Source organism: Sciurus vulgaris (assembly GCF_902686455.1).
Source record: "Sciurus vulgaris genome assembly, contig: HiC_scaffold_579_arrow_ctg1, whole genome shotgun sequence".
Lineage (NCBI taxonomy): Eukaryota > Metazoa > Chordata > Mammalia > Rodentia > Sciuridae > Sciurus > Sciurus vulgaris.
In genome coordinates, this window is record NW_027632445.1 from 334,272 (window position 1) to 357,710 (window position 23,439).

Here is a 23,439-nt window from a genome sequence, read left to right on the forward strand (position 1 = left end):
GGCCCCTTCAAGCTCACATTCAAGACAGGCTCCGGCTCAGCTGTGAGGATAAGAGGGTAGAAGAAAGGAGTGGGTGCCAGGGTCTTGTTTTTTCTAAAGAAATGATTCTATCCTTGTTGCCGGGTCAACTAGAAACCAGGCGGTAAGCAGCATGCAGCCCCGTGGGCGATAAATCCCGTCATATGCAGGCAGGACCAAGGTTCCCACTGAAGCCTGACAGCTCGCATTTCCACCCAGGCCCATTAGGGGGCGCTGTGCTCCTTTGGCCTCACCATTCACACTGACTGCCGGCTCTCCTGGCTCTACTGCAAGCTCTTAGCCCCCACAAGGTCCAGTGGAACAGGCTGGGACCGAGGGGGGCCTGAGAAGACATGACTCAACAAGCTTACCACCGGCACCAGTGGATTTTCCTTTCGGCCCCATTCCTCCAGGACCTGGAAGGCCCGGGTTTTCTTCAGAGTCAGGAATCTAGCCTAGAGGCCAAGCAGCCACACAGAGGGATGGGCGATGAGCGCTCAGCTCAGTACAGCAGGCAGTGCAGCGCTGGGGCTTAAGTGATCATCGAAATGGGACAGGTCCCATTCTACCTGTCGGGTTTCCCCTGCTCAGCTACAAAGTCTGCAAAGGAGACAGGTGGAACATGGGATGTGCCTGTTCCACGTGAAGTCCTCTGGCTCCTCTGGTGGCTCATGAAGAAAGGAGGGAGTTACTCACTCAACATGTCGGTTGGAGGACAGGACTGACCTGACAAGAAAGGAGAGTTGTTCTGTGCTCACTCCAACTGCCAGGCCCCACCTGCTCGGCTGCTGCATTTCCAATCCGCTGCGCCCAGAAACTTACCTGGCGGGATTTTTCCAGGGGCATGTCAACGCACCTCAGGAGGCACAAATGCCTTGCCCATCTGCATTCACCCAATGGTTCGTCTTCCTGACCAGACAAATGCCCCTCGGTCCCAAGGTGAGTGCCATATTGCCAGGAGTCATCTTAGAGCCATGGGAGGGAGCAGCCTACAAGTCGGTGAATGAAGTAAAAGCGTGGTGATGGCATGATGAGCACAGCTTCACAAAGCATAACACCAGCTTTGAACATAGACCCTGCTGAACGTGGAATGGTGCAGAGCTTCCAACCGGAAATTTCAAAAGGGCAGAGTAAGGCCATTTGAGGGGGGCAAGAAAAGGTGGAGAGGGTCCTCCTGGTGAACAACTTCAGAGTAGATGCCCTCTGAGACTCGTCATTGTTCATGGTAAACCCACAAATTCCTCGACATACCTACAGCCTCATCATACACTGCTAATTCAGGAAGTAGTTAGTTTGTGTTCGTTCTGTATGCAACCATGAACACCGACCCTAATGTCATTTCAAGTACATCAATGCCCTTGAAAAGTCCTTTCTCATTCTCTTGCTCCCAAGGGTCAGTCGAATATACGTACACTGATTCCTATATTTTTCTGGCACAAGAAGCATGAGCAAAGGCTTTCCTTACATCACAGCACCTACCCCACGACCTACAATTTTAAGTAGCTGATCCAGGAATACGCAACACTAACCCCTGGCTCTCCATCCGAATGAAGAGTTCACCACAGTCTCAGAAATTTAATCCCCTAATGGTCTATGAATATCCAAGTGTGAGGACCCTACATCAGCAATACCTGAATATCAAACCAGACGTGGTTCCATAATAACCAACATTTTAATAGAATTACTGAGAAGAAAAAGCATACCTCAAGCATTTGCAAAGTGTCATATCCGCTTTCTTTCCTGACATGTTTCTATCCCCCACCCACAGGCCATATGCCTAATGTCTCTGGTTTCCTCCTTCCCGTGTGAGATCTTGGAAAGAGGTGTTTTGTGTCATTCCTTACCCTCCAAAGCACAGTGCATTCATTCCTAGATCCCAGGTATACATGAGAGCAACTCACACCCCGAGTTGTTGTTACACTTCACCCAATTCTAGGCTGCATCTCTTGAGGAGGTCCATCAAAATTAACAAGAGTGCATACAAGGGCTCCATTTCTCTTGACACTGGAGCTCCAATGATATTGGGAGAGTAGGTTGTAAATCCTCCGTGATAGTCCTGAATGCTACCAATAGAGGCTCACATCGATTCAGCCCCAATTCCTACCCTTATTCATCAAGAAGTCACAAGCAAGCCACTGCAAAGACAAACTCTCGGAGACATTCCAGGGACAAGAGCGGCTGTCTTTTGTGCTTCCCCTCCTGGTTTTCCAGTTGACATTGAGGTTCACGTGGAAAGTGCTCAGGTGTGCAAGTCCCCTTCATGGGCCGAGGATGTGGGAGTATGTCCAAAAAGCCTGGATAGAACAGGTATAAGTGAGGCTGTGATTTTGAATTTCCTGCCACCGAGCCCTGGCAAACAATGGGCAAGGGAGGAAGGTGGTGAAGAATTATTTGCATAAGCCTACTCAGGAGAGAGCCCTGAACTCTGTCCTAAGGAGAGTAGAGTGAGGTCATGGAAGGAGTACTCTGAAGAAATGCAGGTGATTGTGCAGCACTGTTCTCTTGGAGCACATTTACAAACTGAAATGTGTCTGAGGAAATGGTTCGCAGGTGAAACTGGTGCTGTTTTCCAGTGTTGATACATTTTGTGAGGAGGGCAGAAAGAAAATTAAGAAATGAGAAGATGGAGGGTTGGGAGGCTCCGATTGGGTCCTGTTTGTTTGTAATCTCCGTAGTGTAATAGTGCTGTGCTCTCGAACCCTGGTCTGCATCCATGGGGGCAGGCTCTCTATGTGATGGTCTATATGGCCAGCACAGGCATGTGTGCTCTGAGTTACAACACTTGATCACTACAGTCCTAATTGGTGCAAAAGTAAGCAGACAAGCAATCATGACCAAGCCAAACAATTCCTAAGGAATTCTTTATCCTCTTGTTCACTACATTCTAGCAAGGAACTCTTTTGCATGTCAATACCCAAGACCAGCGGTGTGTCCTGTGGAACAAATTTTGCAGCTCTTCGCTTAAGGAGGAAAACAGAGATAACTGATCTCTAATCACAAATTGGTATCAGGAATGCTAGAATGCCAGGAGCAGGGGCAAAGGCTGGACTATGTGGGATTGAGAATATGCTCAATTCGTGACTACGAATGGAGACTTTGGAGATCATTCACGTATGCCACCCGAACCAATATATTCACAATCTACTGATTGATCCCTGCATCCTCTTTTTCTCGTATTGTTCGGTTTGTCATTTTCTTTTGAATAATTCTATTCAGCAGAGACCTGTGCACAAGCCAGTTTTGGTGATGGATCTTGCCCATCACCTCAGGAAAGGGTGAGACCAAGGAAGTTGTTCCTCCTGTGCTATGCCTGTTTCCCTCAGTGAGGGGGTTCTTCAGCGATTTAGCCGGATGTTCTTGTGAGATATAGCAAAGCAAAATCAAGTATTGATGGTGCATGGGGTCTAGGGTCCCAGAAGCAAAACGTGGTGGCGAAAAGAAAACATTCCTCATCCAGTTTAAATTTTCTGCTCGTTATGTTTTCAGTTATTACTCTTAAGGTTCACTACAGAGAGATCGTGGCTGAAAGTCATGACTTTGATGCTACATTCATTCAGGTGCATTCACTTCCACTCAGAACAACGCATCGATTGCTTACCAGTTCTCCTGTGATATGAGAAAATTTCATGGGAGAAGTTCTCTCATCAAAGAGGAGGGAGCAGGCTCTGGGCAGCTAGGTTCTTAGGGGCGTGGGGTTTCTAGGCTCAGTTAGGAGAAGGCACTTGGTTGCACTCCCCAGAGGGTTTGTGAAGTTGGGCAACATGAACTTTGAGGACTGGCTCACGTGACATGGTGCCTGCACCCCACATTCCACCTGAGGTCACAGAGGAGCAGCCCAAGAACATAGTGGCATCCCGGATCCCATGGCAACCAGGCACCATTGGGCTCTTGGTGCTTCAAACACACATTCAAGGCAAGCACTGGCTCAGAGGTGAGGATAAGAGGATAGATGAAGGGAGTGGGTGCCAGAATCTTGTGATTTTAAAGAAATTATTCCATCCTTGTTGCCCGGTCCAGTATAAACCAGTCTGTAAGAAGTATGCAGCCCCGTGGGCAAGAAATCCCTCCATATCCAGGCATGTCCAGGGTTCCCACTGAAGCCTGACAGCTCGCACTTCTACCCAGGCACGCTAGGTGGTGCTGTGCTCCGTTGGCCCCACCATTCATACTGACAGCCTGATCACCTGGTTCTACTCCTGGCTATTAGCCCCCACAATGTCCGGTGGAACAGGCTATTAATATCAATTTCAACTCTATTTATTCTCTCAGTGTGAATACTAGAAATATTTAAAATACTCTTGTGTGTTAGCTGTTGTTTTCATTGGATATTAATGTTTTAAAGGGTTGTTTCCCTTTCATAGTTTAGTCTGTTTTCTACCAAGAACAGAGAGCAGAAAAGTTACATAACTTTTATCGTAATTGCCATTATATTATTTTTATTCAGGAATAATATACTAGTGTATATAATCCATAAACAGAAATGGCATTGTACAGCAGGTTAAATGCAAATGTTCTACTGGTAGGAAAGATCCCACTTCTAGAAGGAAACATTGCCTTAAAATAGCAGCAGCTTGAGTCTCAGGTGTGCAATTCCCAGACCACAAAGAGAAAAAAATTAAGCTGCACATAATCACCTGTCATTCTGGTCTTATTCTTTTCTGGATTGGATATTATCCAATGTCAATCCCACACATGTCTCCTTGATCTCAGACTTAAGAAGCATGGTCTGAATTCCCATTCAATCAGGAGCACTTAGATCTGTCCAATGCGTGAACTGCCAGGTAGTTCGGGTTGGGTTTCCACTGGCTTCTCTGTTTCTGTTGAGTCCACCTTATCTGCCTTTCAGCTGTAGGTTTCACTCTCCTGCTTTGGAGACCCAGGTTGATCCACTGTGCAGGGTTTGAAGATCTCTAGGGACAAGTACTGGCTCCTGAGACCCCAAAAATGGTGAGTGGGCAGTGGCATGATGAGTCTGGGGAGGAAGGCTGATGGAAAAGTGGGAATGGCTGATGCAGGAATAGGAGCTAGCAAAACCGGACTCTGTGCAATCTCTGGACTCTGCAGGCCTGAGCCCTCCTGTGGGGCAGTGTACCCTCAGTCCTGCTGGACATCAGATGGGGAGCACATCAGTGGCACAGACCCTTCACTGCCTTCCTTATCCTTGCAGGGCATCCTTGACCCATACGTCAAATACTCTCTGGCAGGTGTGTGCCGGTGGCTCAGCATCATCTTGGTGCTGGTGATTAACAGGTGGGCCCACTATCATGATCAAATCTCCACATGCCATTTTTCTTGCATGAGAGCAGCTGTGGTCTATAGGAACCTCACCTCCTCCTGAGCTAGCTAATTTTCAATTTTACTTTCTTCTTTACTTTTATTTTTATTGTGTTGCTAGAAGTTGAACTTCAGTATATTTACTACTTGGATACATCCATAGTACTTTTATTTTTTTAATTTTGAGAGAGGTTCTAGGTTAGTTGGTGAGATTTGACTTGTTATGATTTGATTTTTGTAGAATTTTCTATTACAATTAACTGTACAATTTTTTCAAAATGTGTATTTAGTTTCTATTGTGATTCCTTGAGGATTATTATAATAGTATAATTTCACAATATACATGAATGTACTCCTTTTCCTCTTATAATTTAAAAATTTCTTGGCTAAAATTATGTGTAATTTTGTGAATGAATTTTAGAACTTCATAATTTGGTTTCTTATTTCATTAGACGTAAAACATGTGAATGTTTTATAATTGCATTATACTTACACATAATATTTGGGTTCATTTTTACATAATCATAGAAATATGGAATATGGTTTGCTCCATTTTATTACCCAGTAGTTCCTCTTTTCCTCTTTTCTTACCATTTCCTTTTTTCTTTTATTTATAGTTTTACAAGTTATTGCTTTATAGATACATAAAAGTAGAATTTACTCTGATATATTTATATAGGTCCATAATTTTACTGAGATATATTGTAGGTTAATTTAGGAGAAAATTGTCTTCTTTGTAATGATGAGTTTTATCATCTGCACATGGGATGTGTGAGTGTGTTATTTGCTTCCAATATTTATTTTCTCTCAAGTTAAATATTTTTTTTCTTTCTAAACATGTATACATGTGAAATAAAACATTAATATTACACATATATAAAACTTAAACATGGTATTGTATATTTTTTAAACTGGACATAATATAGCTAAAGATGTGAGTGGCTCCTAGTAAAAATTTTTTCTACAGATTATTTTTTATCTCTTCCAAGGTGCACACGCATTTGAACCATTCCCCTAGGATTTTATGTTTCGTGTTTGGATGAGTTCTGTTGGGTTCTTACATGTTATCATGGTCACATATGCTGTAATTTATAAAGTCTCTGTGACAGTGAGCATCATATATCTTCATTAGCAAAAGTTTCCACAAATGATAATAAACTTCTCCTGAGTTTATGAATATTCATTTGCTTTATATCACCATCAATATTATAGTTTGTCTATAGTAAAATTTTATTTTATATTTCTCTAAATATTTCTAATATTTCTTTGGATTTCAAAATATTTATGTTTATTGAACACTTAGATATAGATATTCCCTGTATTAGTTGGCAGTTCAAGGCAATTGCCTGTGATTTTTTTGTGGTTTCTGTCTTCAAAAATAAAAAAAAAGTATTCAAAAAGGCAGATAAAGTTGGATTCCAAGGAAAAAAAAGGTTTTGCTTCTAATTAATAAAAGAAAACTTATATTTTATACCCCTGATTTTGTATTGTAGGTATCTTTTATGTTTTATAGTAGGAGGTTATTTCAAATAAAATCTAGGGCTTCTCTTAGGAAATTCTAACAGGAAATATAAATAAGGAAAATCTCACTTTCCTATGGATTCAGAAAAGTGAATAATTTTACTAAAAATCATTGTTTAAGAAAATTCTTGAATGACACATTCACTAAAACAGCCACTCCTCTTCCTTAAATGTTGAGACTAATGACACATTAGCTAACTCAGGCTGATTCCTTACTCGGTGGTGAGTGAGCAAGATCAAGGCCTCAAAGGCAGTTTCAAAAGTTAATGATGCAATGGAGAAAAGATAGCCTTTTCAAAAAATGGTGCTGGGAAAACTGGAAATCCATATGCAACAGAATGAAACTAAATCCCTATCTCTCTCCCTGCACAAAACTCAACTCGAAATGGATCAAGAACCTCGGAATCAAACCAGAGACCCTGCATCTTATAGAAGAAAAAGTAGGTCCAAACCTTCAACTTGTTGGCTTAGGATAAGACTTGCTTAACAGGACTCCCATAGCACAAAAAAATAAAAGCTAGAATCAACCACTGGGATAGATTCAAACTAAAAAGCTTTCTCTCAGCAAAGGAAACTATCAGTAATGTGAAGAGAGAGCCTACAGAGTGGGAGAATATCTTTGCCACTCATACTTCAGATAGAGCACTAATTTCCAGAATCTATAAAGATCTCAAAAAACTCTACACCAGAATACAAACAATCCAATCAACAAATGGCCTAAGGAAATGAACAGACACTTCACAGAAGAAGATCCACAAGCAATCAACAAACATATGGAAAAATGTTCCACATCTCTAAAAATAAGAGAAATGCAAATCAAAACCACCCTAAGATTTCATCTCACCCCAATTAGAATGGTGATTATCAAGAACACAAGCAACAATAGGTGTTGGCGAGGATGTGGGGAAAAAGGTACACTCATACGTTGCTGTTGGGGTTGCAAATTAGTGCAGCCACTCTGGAAAGCAGTATGGAGATTCCTCAGAAAGCTTGGAATGGAACCACCATTTGACCCAGCTATCCAACTCCTTGGCCTATACCCAAAGGACTTAAAATCAGCATACTACAGAGATACAGCCACATCAATGTTCATAGCTGCTCAATTCACAATAGCCAGATTGTGGAACCAACCTAGATGCCCTTCAGTTGATGAATGGATAAAGAAACTGTGGCATATATATACAATGGAATATTACTCCTCCATGAAGTATGATAAAATCATGGCATTTGCAGGCAAATGGATGAAATTGGAGGATATCTTGCTAAGTGAGATAAGCCAATCTCAAAAAACTAAAGGATGAATGATCTCGCTGATAAGCGGATGAGGACATATAAGGGGGGATATGAGGTGTTAGCGTTAGGGTTAGGGTTAGGTTTAGGGTTAGGGATAAGGAGGGTGGTAAGAATGGAGAAAGGAAGGACTGTGTAGAGGGAAAAGAGGGGTGGGAGGGGTGGGGGAAGGGAAAAAATAACAGAATGAATCAAACAATATTACCCTATGTAAATTTATGATTTTCAATTAGAGAAAAAAAATTCTATTAGAGGATTAATGTACTGAGTTTATTAAAGTTGCCATAACCCAGTAAAAAAAAAAAAAAAAGTTAATGATGATAAATCGGACCATCACCAGGGATTCCGTGAAAGTGATCAGCTCTTGATTGCCTTATAGTCCTATGGGACTCTTACCTGCGTTAACTCCCCATGCCGTGCTGATCTTTAAGCTGATTGGTTACTGCCTAGCCTTCACCCTACATAAAAGCTGTGGGACTTCCTCAATAAACAAGTTCCTGCTGTGACTGGTGTCCCTAATGCATCTGATTGTCCTACGCCCGGAGGGCTGGGTGCAGGTGATCAGTCGGCCCTACCTTTCCCAGTTTGGCCTTGTTGGAGAGTGCCCCCTTCTCTTGCCTCTGGTCAAGAAGAGCAAGGGGGCTAAAAACCCCAACACTTAAAGATTTATTTTATAATGTTTTTGACAGTGAATCATGCATTCTCTTTTCTGGATTGTGGACACAAAACCATATAGGATAAGATTTGGCAAATCCTAGATATATGCATCATAATTTATTGTGTTCTAAATGATATATAGTAGAGATAGCAACCAAAGGACATATATTTTTGGAAATAATTACATATTTTTTCTTCAAAAGTTCTCACAAGCATTTTAGATTTATTTCTTTTATGAGTCATATTCAGACTCTGGGCCTGTGATGTGCTTTTCTGCATCCTGTAATCTCCTAGCATTAACTTGAAGGAATCTAGGTTGATAGCTCAGTTTCTGGAGTTACTTAATGTTGGGGGCTGTGCCATGTTGGTGGCGCCAGGATCGTGCCTGATCACATCGGCAGTGAGGAGGTTAATTGACATAAGCGCACTCAGGTGATTTTCTCATCCACGCACACAATGTATGCACATGTGCTCTCAAGCACTAATTGCCTGCTTGGAGCGTCTCACCTAATCTTTGCTTAAGAGGTGTGGCCCTGCTCTCCACCTCCTGGAGGTGATATAAGCATAGGCGGAGTAAGACCGAGACACAGCAGCCATTAGCAGAAAAGCAGTAGAAGAAGACTCACGCACGGAAGCAGCTAGACACGCCACAGCAGCCATTAGCAAAAAAGCAGCTAGACGCGCGGCAGCAGCCAGAGGAAAAAACATGTGGCAGTAGCTAGTAGGGACATATGCAACAGCAGCCAGAAGAAAGGAAAAACACGCGCAGCAGCAGCGAGTAGGGGCAGCGGCGGAAGGCAGACCATGGAACGGAGAACTGAGACGTATCACTAGGTCACCTTAGGTAGACGTACCCTTAGTTCACAGGATGCAGGACTTTAAGGTGTAGCAAGTCTCTCTTCCTCTAAGCAAAGCCTGTCCTTCTCTCAAAGTTTCTCTCTCTTAAGCAAAGTCTCTTTCTCTCTGATGAGCAAAGTCTCTCTCTCTCTCCTCTCAAAGCAAGTAAACCTCATTTCCTCTATCCTCTATAAGTAAAGAAGCAAGAAAGTAGTGCACTAAAGAGAAAGATAGAAGTGCGTCACTTTTCACTCCACCACCCATAAGACCCCTGCAAGTTGTTGCTGCAGGCGGTGACAAATATCCACGGATTTTGGAACCACAAAGAGCCAGCGACACTTAACTTGAAAGATGGAAAAAAATACATTTGGGTCTGGAGCTGACAGGTCATGCCCCCTGCCTCACCTCATGTTGAGCTAAGATGGCGCCTGCCAGATGCTGGCTGGGCGTGCCTCTCCCTGCACACATAACTGTCAGACAATGCCAGGTGCATCAGACTAGATTGCATGGTGCTTCACGACTGGCCAACTACACTTCCTTATTCGAGTTCTGGCGCACATTCTCCTGATTGGTTTTTGTACTTTATATTAACTGGGTTTATTCCCCTAATAAATGAGACTTGATCAGGCTTTTGTCTTGTCTCCAGTTCTCGTGTCTCTTGTCTCTCCCAATCCCCGCTCCCCCCTCCAGGTTCCCGTTGAAGTCCTGCGGGTCGGGACACATTTGTTCTGCTCCTGGGATGTCTTCCCTAATTACTCTATTCAAAATGGAGAGAAAATAATATTTCTCCAGACACATCCTCTATATCAGGAGCAAATCAACCTTTGAGGAGCTTTGAAGGAATTTCATATAGTTCTGCCTCTGGATAGTTATCTCTGTGCAGCTGAACTGCCATTTAATATCCAGAAACTTGTGTTTTCTCATCACTAAAATGGGAATAGTTTTAGAGGATATAGATGAATCCCGCTCCTCATGGAGGTTAGTAATACATGTATGTCACAAGCGGCAAGGAGGAGTCAATGAGAGTAAATTTGGCCCAAAATCAATTGGCTTTTATTTGATGCTGATCACACAATTATTTATAGTTAATTCTAACTTTTAGTCACACCAATATCACACATAACTTAATCACTAAATTATTATAAGCCCCGAATAAACAAGACTCACTCCTTACTGAGAGCCATTCCTAAGGTCCACACCTGTGTGACGTGTCTTGAGTCAAAGGGCAGCGACTCCCAGAGGTCAGTCAGGAAGACAGCTCAGGAGATCTTGCTGGTGGGCTCCCTCCGGCTGGAGTCCTGATCAGCGAGGATGGTTGGAAGGTGAAGGAGGGTGATGAGGTCATGGCAGGCAGGCCTGGCAGAGACATCTCTGGCAGGATGCACACAGGCAGCTCCACTGTCACTTCCACAGGAATGTCTTGGTCATGGTCAGGATAATGGATGTTCCAGCAAGCAATGAGCAAGTCAGTGAGTCCCCTTCAGGGTTGGTGCAAAACTGGCATCATTGGTGTAAAATGGCGACTGGAGCTAGGCTCATTCTGAGTCCTTTTAAATCATTTTTGTCAGACCCTGCCAGCTGGTCTTGGTCTGAGGGAAGTTAGTTACCTTACTCTGGGTCAGTTGCACGTGTCTTCAACTTGGGGCAACGTCACATCATTACCTCATTACAGCACAGAGCACTCAAGTTACTTTTCGCAAGTTACACAGAACAGAGTCAAGAAGTTGTTTTTTGTAAGTTACACAGCACACAGAATGTCACACATTTATCTTTGCTCCTTACAGTGTATGTGCTGTGGGCACAACTGACAAAGCACCTGGGAAACATTGTGTAGATACTGATTGTTTTACCATTATCTGCCACTTCCATGAATTTTTTTTCAAAAGCTTATAATAACTTTTTCACTGCAGGCATGAATGCCATCCACAATCCCAACATAAAAGGTTGAATTTTTCTTGTCTAAATTCCAAATTTGAATTCTCTGGTAGTTAAAGGTGGTACAACTAATTGTGTTTCTTTGAGTACTTTTACTCTGTGTCCCCAATAAAAGAGTTGTCTGTTCCATGCCTCTATCACACATGTTCAACTATATTTAGAAAATGACCTAGAAATCTGTATTTTTTTCTGGAGCATTGAGATTACTTCTGGCTGGTGTCATTACTTGTTATAAACTGAACCAGGATTTTCCCAGATTCTAGAAAAGGAATCCCATAAACAATCAGGTACTTAAAATGTTTTGTTTATATGTAATATATGTGCATATTTTATGTATACACATAGGTTCAGGCAAGTCTCTTACCTGCTTTTCTTTTAGGCGAGGAATACAATTCCTTACCTCTATTTCTTCTCAGGTCCAAAAAACAGGAGAGACACTGCCCTGAGTGAAAGCAGGGAGCTTTAAGTGGAAAGCTTCCAGAGGTAGGTTTTCTTCCTCAACATGCTGGCCATGGTCTATTCCATTCCAGATACCAGAAAGCAAGCAAAATATATTGATAATGATATATATGCACACACACAATAGTAGAAACTCTGCTTTTTTGAGTAAGTGCCACTAATCAAATTCTAAAACAATAAGAAAAGTTGTATGAGTTGTATGGTGTAGTGTAGGTTTTTGGACTTTTCAATAAGACACTTTTTTTTTTTTTTGTACTGGAGATTGAACTAGGGCACTTAACTACTGAGACATATCTTCATCACTTTTTCATATTTTGTTTAGTGACAAGTTCTTGCTAAGTTGCTGAGGCTGGTTTTGATCTTGCAGTCCACCTACCTCAGCTTTACAAGATGCTGGGATTAGAGGTGTGTTCCACCATTAGTGGCAAAAAAAAAAAAAAATATCTTGATTCCAAGTCCACTTGTTTATTTAGTGACTTTCATTGTAGGATGGAAAAAATATCACGAACTGGCAATTAGGTCTAAAGCCAAAATGCAAGATAAGTAGTTGATTTTAGTCCTGAATCCTCAATGGCCTGTCAAAACCATGAGATCAAGGAGATAGGTCCCAATCATAAATCTTATTTTTTAAACTTTTTCTTTAGTCAAAAATGTTAAAAGGGGGAAAGGTATGTATGATACATATTTCAACTCCTATTCTCCACCTGAAACTACTCCACTTGGAGACAAAAATGTGTGAGATAATTTATTTTCATTATAAATCATACACTAAAAATAAGTATTATTTTACTGGTTACACAGACAAGAGTCAAAGAATTTTACTCTTCTAATAGGTTTCAAATTATGGGAGCTACATAATCTATATAATTATCAAATTAAAACTATCACATGTAACTATCAAAGTCAAAAGTAAAATCAAATGTGTGTAGTAGTTATCTGATGCATACATGTGCATCTATGCAGTCACACACACAGGTAGATTACATAGTTATAGTGTGTTAGCATGAGATGTGTGGAGGATACAGAGGGCAAAACATTTGTTGTTGCTGCCATGTACCTCCTTCTCTGACCCAGAGTGTAAGGGCCCACCCTTCCTTCAGCAGCCATCATCACCACCATTCATTCTCAGAAGATGGTCTAGAGCACCAGTACTTTCTCTGTCTCCTAAAATAGGGCCTTGAAATGGACAGACAACATTTCAGAGACTTGTTCACAAAGATTTTACTTTCAAGGTTACTGTGTAGGACAAGGAAAGGAAGCAAGGAAAAGGTGGGCTTGTCACTCCCAGTTCCATAGCAAAAAACATACCAGGAATTTTATATGAAAGTGTGATCCTCCTCCTGAACCACTGGGATTTCAGGTATGTGGACCATGCCTGACTCAGATAATACCTTTAAAACCTGCAAAAATTACAACTCATCTCACAGAATTTATTTCAGTACTAATTCTTCAGTTCCTTTCAACATACTGTTATTAAGAAGTTGAACTCTTGTTCACAAAAGGATTAAGGCAATAATTTTACCCCTTCAGATGGCATGAGGGTATTCAAATATACAAAATGTAATTTTGCTCTCTTAATGTTGTTTGAACTAACAATAGTTCCACCATTGTCCCTACCTTTGTTGGAAACACTCAAAAAAGTAATATAGAATCCCCTCCCCCTGATTCCCAGGCCAAATGTTCCAATACCCTCAAAGAATTTCTGAAAAGATGAACACTACCAAATCCCCCAACAGTGACTTTTTTCTAGGTATCTGCAGAGTTGCCACAGAGTACTGAAGTTTATCCATCCTTCATGTTTTATGCACTGGTGCCTCCTTTGCATCACTATTCCATATGTTTGGGACCATTATTAAGTAAAATAGGCTTATTTGATCACAAATGTGATATTCCAACAAGCTGATAACACACAGGTAGTATATACAGTATGGAGACACTGGACAAAGGTATGGTTTATGTCTTCAGAGGGATGGAAGACTTCCTGCTGAAAGGCTGAGTAGTGTGCCCAAGGTCACATGCTGTGATATATGAGAGCCAGGATTTGAACCCAGGCAGTCTGATTTTCCAGTTCACATTCTTAGGTACCTTTCTGATCATCAACTCTTTTAAATGTTTACTAGTTATAAAATCCTAAAGATGTTAAGGAGAATAGTGAGTTAAAAAAAACTGTGCTAAATCAGTGACATTTTCCATGAACAATTCAGAAATAGTATTTTTGTTAAATTTAATCACTAGATACTATTTAAAAATTTCATGACTTCCACAATTATTTCTTCAAAATATCAAAGAAAGAACTAGATTGTACTCAGGACATTTACAATTTATTCAAAGTGTAATGGGTGAAGATCAAGCACTAAATAAGTAGACAGTCCACTCACAAAAAAAGGATCAGAGAGGAGGCAAAGGCAGGTTGCCAATGCTTCCTTTCTCTTCAATTTTAATTAACATGAGTATTGTTTCACATTTATTTATACACATAAAATTCTTAAATTTAACTGAAAATTTAAACTCAGTAAGTTTAACCCATAAGCAGCAGCTTCAAACCAGATTATGATTTCTCTTTATTTTTCCATTTTAAAATTAAGAAAAAGATAATGAAAGTATTGAGAGTGACTTAGTTATTCAAAGCATTTGGCATGATAGATTTTCAAATAGAATGCCCAATTCTACAAAGCACAGAAAAATAATAATTTAAATCACTAAATTAGGAAATAATGGTTTCTCAGTGATTTTATAGAATGAAAGATAGATGTTAAAAAGACCATGAGCATAGTCTTCATAAAGGTGATTTTCTAAATACAAAAATAACTCAGCATATACCATTCTCAACATTGATTCATGCAATAAGTTATGGACCTCAACTATAAAAATGTACACATTGCACACATCACCAGAAGATATAAGTTATCTTTCAGATATAATTATTTACCTGTTCTAATAATGGGCAAGTCTAGATGGAAGAAGGAAAGATCCATGCTCTCAAAAGCTAAGGAAGTTCTAAGGATGCCTCCTCATTTATAAACTTCCAAGGTAAAACAGCACAATACCATCAGCAAGTACTAAAACCAAGCATTAAAACATGAAGAAAAATCATTCTGGGTGAAGCATGAACTAGTGCTTCACTGGTTGTCTGATCCTAAATTTACTAATTTGTCCACAACACACTTTTCCCCAGGGAGCTTTCCAATTTATAATTTTATTGAGGGTAAAACTGGACCTCTTCCCAACCAGGTTGTAGAGATGAGTTTGTTATGTCAGGTTTTACCCAAAGATGATGAACGCTCTAAAGATAGGCTTCCCAGGCGCCTGCTCTCTTCTCACTTTTTTTCCTCATGCCTCCCAAACTCTGCCTCTGCTTTGCTGATCTCTTATTCTTTTATTTCATACTGAATTCACTTCCTATTGACTCATGTCTCCTCAAAAAAGCTGGAATTGCCTGAAAAGTCTGCTTCCTGGTCACTGCATGCCACCAGGCTTCCCTGATGCCTCCTCACCAGTTTCACTCCTGTGTCATCTTATCTCTGTTTTTCTATAAATATTGTAGATTATTGGGCTTGCATCTCTTCTCACTAGAATCTCCCCCTGGAAGAGCTTGTCCACTAACATGGTTTCAAGTACTCCCTCCACAATGATGATTCCCACTTCTGCTTATCCAGTTCCAGGTTTCCTGTGAGCTCCAGACCTGTGTGTATGCAAATGTCCAATCTCTCTGTCTAGGATTTTCATATGTTTCAAAGCCATTTGAATCCTGCTTTCTTAACTATAAAAAAAGTTTACCAAAAAGCTCAAATCAGGTCCTGACTCCACTTTAAATTCAACCTATCTTCAAGAACTGACATTCTTCTCCTGACTTTTTTTTATTTGTCCACCCTACTTCATTTCTTCTACCCTGTCTTAACCAAGGCTTCCAGTGCCAATGGACAGGACATGTGCAGAAGCTTACTAAGTATTCTGTTCCAATTTGACCCTTGCTTTCCATTGTTGAAAGAGTAGCCAGGTCTTAAACAAAATTAGATCATAGCACTGCACATGGAAAACTCCAAACATGTTTCCCACAAAAAAGTCCCAGGTGACTACGACTTTGCTCATCTCACATGTATCACCCTCCTCTTAGCAGTGCAGCCACTCTGGCTTTCTTTCAGGCCTTGGAATTCACCAGATTTCTGTTGACCTTACCTCCAAATGCTGTGCCCAATATTTAGCCCCATCTCTTTTTGTCACTGGGTCTTCTTTCAAATTTTGGTTGAAATGTTTTATCCTTAGACAGGGCTTCTCTGATCCTGTCCTAAGATAAGAAACCAGTAGAATGTGGCAAAAATGAGGCATCTGACAAAAGCCTGTTGAACGAAAGAGTGTTCTTTCATTACTCCAAAGAACTCAGACCAGAAAATCACCAATAAAATCATTCAGTGATGTATAATTATGCTCAGCAAAAGATAAAAGGAAAGAAAAAGAGAGCTGACTTTAAGATCATGAATGTTGTCAAAATGCCATGCACTGTATATTACTCCTGTATTAAGTGTTAATGGACAAATATTTAAGACAAAGCTTCATGGTTTCTGGAGCTAGAGAAGAGTTAAAAATGGGAATGACCACAAGTGTGTACATGGTTTTCTTTCACAGTAAAGGAAAATTTCTGATTGACAGTGGTATAAGTGCACAAACTGTGGATGTGTGAATGCCCTAGAACTGGAACTGACACTTCACAAATGAATTTCATGGTAGGTAGATAGCACCTCAATAATTTTTTTTTAATACAAGAGTACATGAGATGAACTGCTATGAGGAAGCTATAGCCCACTTCACTAGACCACAAACCCTAAGTAGTGAAGCCTTTTATTGCTCTTTAGAGCCTAGTACAGTGGTGAGACTTACAAACTGAATAAAGACTACTGAATACTAAGGACCAACTTTGAAACAAATAATCCAGTCATTAGACCTATCTAGGTTTTGGTCACTCTGATTACAGAAAAGCATGAGCCTTCATGAGAAATGACTTCACAGGTATGAAATTTGGTAGTTCAAAAAACAATAAGGCTTCTCTCCAGTATAAATTCTCTGATGGTGAGTAAGGTGTGAATTTGTATAGAATGCTTTACCACATTCTTTACATTGGTATGGTTTCTTTTCAGTATAAATTCTGTGATGGCAAATAAGGTGTGATTTTTCATTAAAACTTTTGTCATATGCTATAATTTTGTAGGGTTTTTCTCCAGTATAAATTCTCTGCTGGTGAATAAGACCTGATTTTTGATAATATGATTTGTGATATTCACTCTCACTTAACTTTTCCATATTGTCCTGTGTTGTAAATAGTCAGGGTCACAACTTCTATGTTTTCCATTAATTACTTTTTGAAATATATGTCTTCTGTCCTGAGCAGGTGAAATTTCTTTGGTATTATGAGAAGTCATTGCTGAAATGAATGAAAATTAAAACTAATACTTGGTAGACTGGGAGAAATATATTTTCCATGCATAGTATAGGAAATTATACCAATGTTAACAACCTTGGGACCTCATTCATGTAGTAAATTAACAAATCCAAGGCCATCATTACTATAGAAACTTATATAAAAATGTACACACAATTATGTTGTAAAAATTACCCAAATTATTGTAGAGAGCACAGTATCCAAGATAAGAACATTACTAGGGAGAGCAATATAGTAGAGGGAAAGACTATCTTACTTTTATTAACCACAGCCTTTCCTGCTCCCTAATGCAGCATTGCACAGTTAGAAAAAAAATCTACAGACTACCTTCACTCTCAGTAGAATAAAGGAAATATTAAACATACCTAAACATTTCTGGCTTTTTGAAGATTGTGTGAAAACTGGTTTCTGTCTACCAAGACACAGAGATCTGGAACTAACAGGTTTTGAATGCTAATACAATGGATATTCAAGAAGTTTAAAAAAGGTAGGGAATCTTAAGAACAAATATGAACAAAATTTTAGTGAGAAAAATATACACATATATATAGAATGCATCCAAACAAGTTTGAGAGGCACTAAAACCCTTGCAGAGTCTATGTCAAAATTACATGGATTAAGCCAACACATGAAAATCAAGACTAATAAATTGCTTTTCTAATGTTTCTGTTATTTGCTTATTTGTTTCATTGACAAATTCAACTATGTATTTACTAATTATATCATTGTTCTTAATGTATTTACACATAGTGAAATGACAAATGTAATGTTAATAACATGAGCATTATTTTGTATAATTATCTCTTTTGTGCTGAAAAATGTTGCACTTTTTCTATTAGTATTTATCAAGAACATATTACATAGCAGTCACCATGTGGAACAACAAAACTCTTGACCACACTTTGCCCATTGAAATAAAAATTTGTTCTCCGAATAACAATATGCCAACACTCCACAAAACACAGTATCTGGTGGTCACAACTCTGAATTTCTAACTTTCACATGTGAATCAGATGCTCTTGCAACTGACTGCTGAATTTCACATAGTGCAAAGTTCTGCATATTAATCCCATATCATGTTAAATGACAGTATATTTTATTTTATACGTGAATAGTAATAGCATATAAATACTATGTTTTTACTCATTCAATCATTAATGGGCACATTGGTTTATTCTAAAACTTGAATATTGAGAACAATGCTTGCTCTGAACACAATACTGAGGTTATATCTTCAACATGCTGATTTAATCTCCTATGGATGCATATATCATACTGGCATTTCTGGATCACGATGAGGTCATTCTACTTTTATTTTTTTTAAATATGTGATGCTTGAGATTAAACCCAAGAGTGCTATTCCACTGAACTACAACACAAGCCATTTTAAAATTATTTGAGACATATTGTTTCTAAATTTCTGTGACTTGGGTCAAACTTGGAATTCTTTTGCATGCCTCCCAATTACCTGCGATTTCAAGCATGTAGCTTTAAACTGTACTTGACTACTTTTTTATTTTTTAAAATCTTCCATACTGTTTTCCTCAAATGATTCTATAATCTACTGTTGACTTTTTCTATGGACAAGTCAATTAAAAATACTACAGAACATGAAGATAAATAAAATCAGTTCTTAATTAAAGTAACAAACAAAAATATTAGTAATCAAACATCAGATAAGTGAGAGTTATGAATTACCCAAAGGATGCTAAATAACCATTCCAAGGAAATTTTGTGAGCTAAATTCAGAGATAACTTTTTAATGTAAATAAGCAGAAATTCTGTATGTGAAGATGTCCTTACAAAAAATTATCTGAGAGGCAGAAATGATGTGCAAATCTATAATCCTAACAACATGGGGGATATTGTGTAAGGAAGACCATCAGTTCAAAGCCAGTCTTAGCAACTTAGTGAGATCCTTTGAAAAATTAAAAACCTATAGAACATATCAAGGGAAGTGGGACTAAAAATATATGAAGAGAAGTGTGAGAGAAATCAAAGCCTGCCACTATGAATAGCAATGGATCACACATTATACCATTAAGAAAATTATGGAAAAAATTATAATATAGAAAATAGCTTACAAAGTAGTAGTGAGTTCTTTACTTTTAAAGTTGTATTTGATTATTAATGAATTATTATAAAGCAAATCAAAACAACTTGACTAACAAAATTAAATATAAAAGAGGAAAGTGCCAGTGAATTCTGGCAGAGAGAGAGCGAAGAAATGGAGCATGACCTGCTCCTAGGAGCCTTCTCTGGCCCTCCAGCCCAAGGCTGCTGGGTAAGATGGGGGTTCCAGGGAAAGGTCAAAATCCACCCTGCAGATCCCAGAATTCCCACTGTGACTGCCCACTTGTTGTCCTAGGCTGTGAATGTTTGGGAGCTCTGCCTGCATGACCTTATAGTGGTATTCATCTTTCTGACCTCAGACCCAGGAATCCTTTGCTGTCAATCTCCTGGCCCAATCCTGTCCACCCTATCCAAAACTTGTACTGAGAAAATGGCACCACTGTGTGGTGGGGGCATGGTATTTCAATAACTATGGTGGCTAACCAAAAGTGCTGAGTCCAGCAGGGGGCCAATGGATGACAGGAAGTTTGGCCAATCAGCACAGACTAGGACCCTCCATGTTAACTCTGTGCATGCTCCATTCAATAACACCTTGTCCTGAGAAGGCAAATGTCTCATTCATCCCAGAAGGTGAGAGAAGCTGTGCAGGTGACAGATGGTGCTGGGAGTCAGCCCAAGCAACTTGCAGATTCCCTGAAGAATGGGTGGAGTCAGCGCAGAGGAACATCACCCATCCCTGGAGCAACTTGAAGCAAGTGCTGCTCAGATTTACTTTAGCTCTTATTTTATAGTATTAAGTAGAGCAGAATTAAACAAGATACAAGTTATAGAGAAATTACCTCAAAATTTGTCATTGACCATACTTTCCAGCAGGTGTCTAACACATAGAGGGTACATTAACATCAATTTCCTATATTTACTTAAAGTTGCTCACATAAGCCTATTACAGTGAAAGATATTTTCCTGTTTTCCTCCTACTGGCCTTTATTTATCCTTTGGTGTCAGATCTATTGTTAGCATAATGACTATTTTATTTTAAGTTAAATTTACCAAATTGCTAAGCAAAGCATGCACTTAATCTTTAATTCATATTATTGTTTTGATTTAACCTTAAAGGTCTGCTCTAGTATCTAAACAAGCTCAGTTTATACTGTTAGGTTATTTTATTGCCAAACAATCAGTTTGAGTACCTAATTTTATCCTATTATTCTTTATGTCATTGATTTATCCTCTACCTATTGTAATACATATGTGAAACCTAAGCCAGCACAAACTACTCATAATCAGTTAATATGCAATGAAGGAATTTGATCTTAAGATATTTTTCTAGATGTTTGTGTATGCTGTTTTTTTCTTCTTAACTTCTACATTTCCAGGGTGACCCATGGCGTCCAAACCTTTGAAGGAAGGACAAACATTGGACATTTGTCCATTTACCATTAATATTAATTATGCATTCACCATTTTCTTTTTTTATTGTAAACAAATGGGATACATGTTGTTTCTCTATACATGGCATAAAGGCATACCATTTGTGTAATCATAAATTTACATAGGGTAATGTTGTCTGATTCATTCTGTTATTTTTTTTTCTTCCCCCACCCCTCCTACCCCTCTATTCCCTCTATACAGTCTTTTCTTCCTCCATTCTTGCCCCCTCCCTAACCCTAACTCTAACCCTAACACTAACCCCACCCTCCTCCCATTATGTGTCATCATCCACTTATTAGTGATATCATTTGCCCTTTGGTTTTTTGAGATTGTCTTATCTCACTTAGCATGATATTCTCCAATTTCATCCATTTGCCTGCAAATGCCATAATTTTATCATTCTTTAGGGCTGAGTAATATTCCATTGTATATATATACCACATTTTCTTTATCCATTCATCAATTGAAGGACATCTAGGTTGGTTTCACAATCTGGCTATTGTGAATTGAGCAGCTATGAACATTGATGTGGCTGTATCTCTGTAGTATGCTGATTTTAAGTCCTTTGGGTATAGGCCAAGGAGTGGGATAGCTGAGTCAAATGGTGGGTCCATTCCAAGTTTTCTAAGGAATCTCCACACTGCTTTCCAGAGTGGCTGCACTAATTTGCAGCCCCACCAGCAATGTATGAGTGTACCTTTCTCCCCACATCCTCGCCAACACCTGTTGTTGCTTGTATTCTTGATAATCGCCATTCTAATTGGGGTGAGATGGAATCTTAGGGTGGTTTTGATTTGCATTTCTCTTATTATTAGAGATGTTGAACATTTTTCCATATGTTTGTTGATCGCTTGTAGATCTTCTTCTCTGAAGTGTCTATTCATTTCCTTAGCCCATTTGTCGATTGGATTATTTGTATTCTTGGTGTAAAGTTTTTTGAGTTCTTTATAGATTCTGGAAATTAGCGCTCTATCTGAAGTATGAGTGGCAAAGATATTCTCCCACTCTGTAGGCTCTTTCTGTGCATTGCTGATAGTTTCCTTTGCTGAGAGAAAGCTTTTTAGTTTGAATCTATCCCAGTTATCAATTCTTGCTTTTATTTCTTGTGCTAGGGGAGTCCTGTTGAGGAAGTCTGGTCCTGAGCCGACATGTTGAAAATCTGGACCTACTTTTTCTTCTAAAATCTGCAGGGTCTCTGGTCTGATTCTGAGGTCATTAATCCATTTTGAGTTTAGTTTTGTGCATGGTGAGAGATATGGGTTTAGTTTCATTCTGTTGCATATGGATTTCCAATTCTCCCAGCACCATTTGTTGAAGAGGCTATCTTTTCTCCATTGCATGTTTCTGGTCCCTTTGTCTAGTATGAGAAAATTGTATTTATTTGCATTTGTGTCCATGTCCTCTATTCTGTACCATTGATCTACCTTTCTATTTTGGTACCAATGCCATGCCGTTTTTGTTACTATTGCTTTGTAGTAGAGTTGAAGATCTGGTATTGCGATACCCCCTGTTTCACTCTTCCTGCTAAGGATTGCTTTAGCTATTCTGGGTTTCTTATTCTTCCAGATGAATTTCATAATTGCTTGCTCTATTTCTGTAAGGTATGTCATTGGGATTTTAATTGGAATGCATTGAATCTGTATAGCACTTTAGGTAGTATGGTCATTTTAACAATATTAATTCTTCCTATCCAAGAACATGGAAGATCTTTCCATCCTCTAAGGTTTTCTTCAATTTCTTTCTTTAGTGTTCTGTAGTTCTCATTGTAGAGGTCTTTCACCTCTTTTGTGAGATTGATTCCCAAGTATTTTATTTTTTTCGAGGCTATTGTGAATGGGATAGTTTTCCTAATTATTCTTTCCAAAGATTCATCACATGTATAAAAATGCATTGGATTTATGAGCATTGATCTTGTAACCTGCTACTTTACTGAATTCACTTATGAGTTCTCAGAGTTTTCTGGTGGAATTTCCAGGTTCCTCTAAATATATAATTATGTCATCAGTGAACAGGGAGAGTTTGAGTTCTTCTTTTCCAATTCATTTCCCTTTAATATCTTTGGGTTGTCTAACTGCTCTGGCTAGAGTTTCAAGGACAATGTTGAATAGAAGTAGTGAAAGAGGGAATCCCTGCCTTGTTCCAGTTTTTAGGGGGAATGCTTTCAGTTTTTCACCATTGAGAATGATATTAGCCATGGGCTTAGCATAGATGGCCTTTACAATATTAAGGAATGTTCCCACTATCCCTATTTTTTCTAGGGTTTTGATCATGAAGGGGTGCTGTATTTTATCAAATGCTTTTTCTGCATCTATCGAAATAATCATGTGATTCTTGACTTTAAGCCTATTGATATGGTGAATTACATTTATTGATTTCCTGATGTTGAACCAACCTGGCATCCCTTGGTTGAAACCCACTTGATCGTGGTGTACTATCTTTTAATATATTTTTGTATGCGATTTGTTAAAATTTTGTTGAGAATTTTTGTGTCGATGTTCATTAAGAATATT

General features: G+C 39.2%; 1 long non-coding RNA gene across 5 annotated transcripts in view; it reads left to right on the forward strand.

The window, feature by feature from the left end:
• Positions 1-12,710, forward strand: part of LOC306652777 — a 97,150-nt gene extending 84,440 nt beyond the window's left edge. Inside the window, exons 3-4 of one of the 5 annotated variants that reach the window (XR_013761532.1) lie at positions 4,865-4,965; positions 11,949-12,710. This is a non-coding gene — a long non-coding RNA (uncharacterized lncRNA). Of the gene's footprint in view, positions 1-4,864; positions 5,166-5,185; positions 5,563-11,948 lie in introns of those variants that run through there. The other 4 variants (XR_013761533.1, XR_013761530.1, XR_013761531.1 and 1 more) reach the window with 4 other exon arrangements.
• The last annotated feature ends 10,729 nt before the right edge of the window (positions 12,711-23,439 follow it).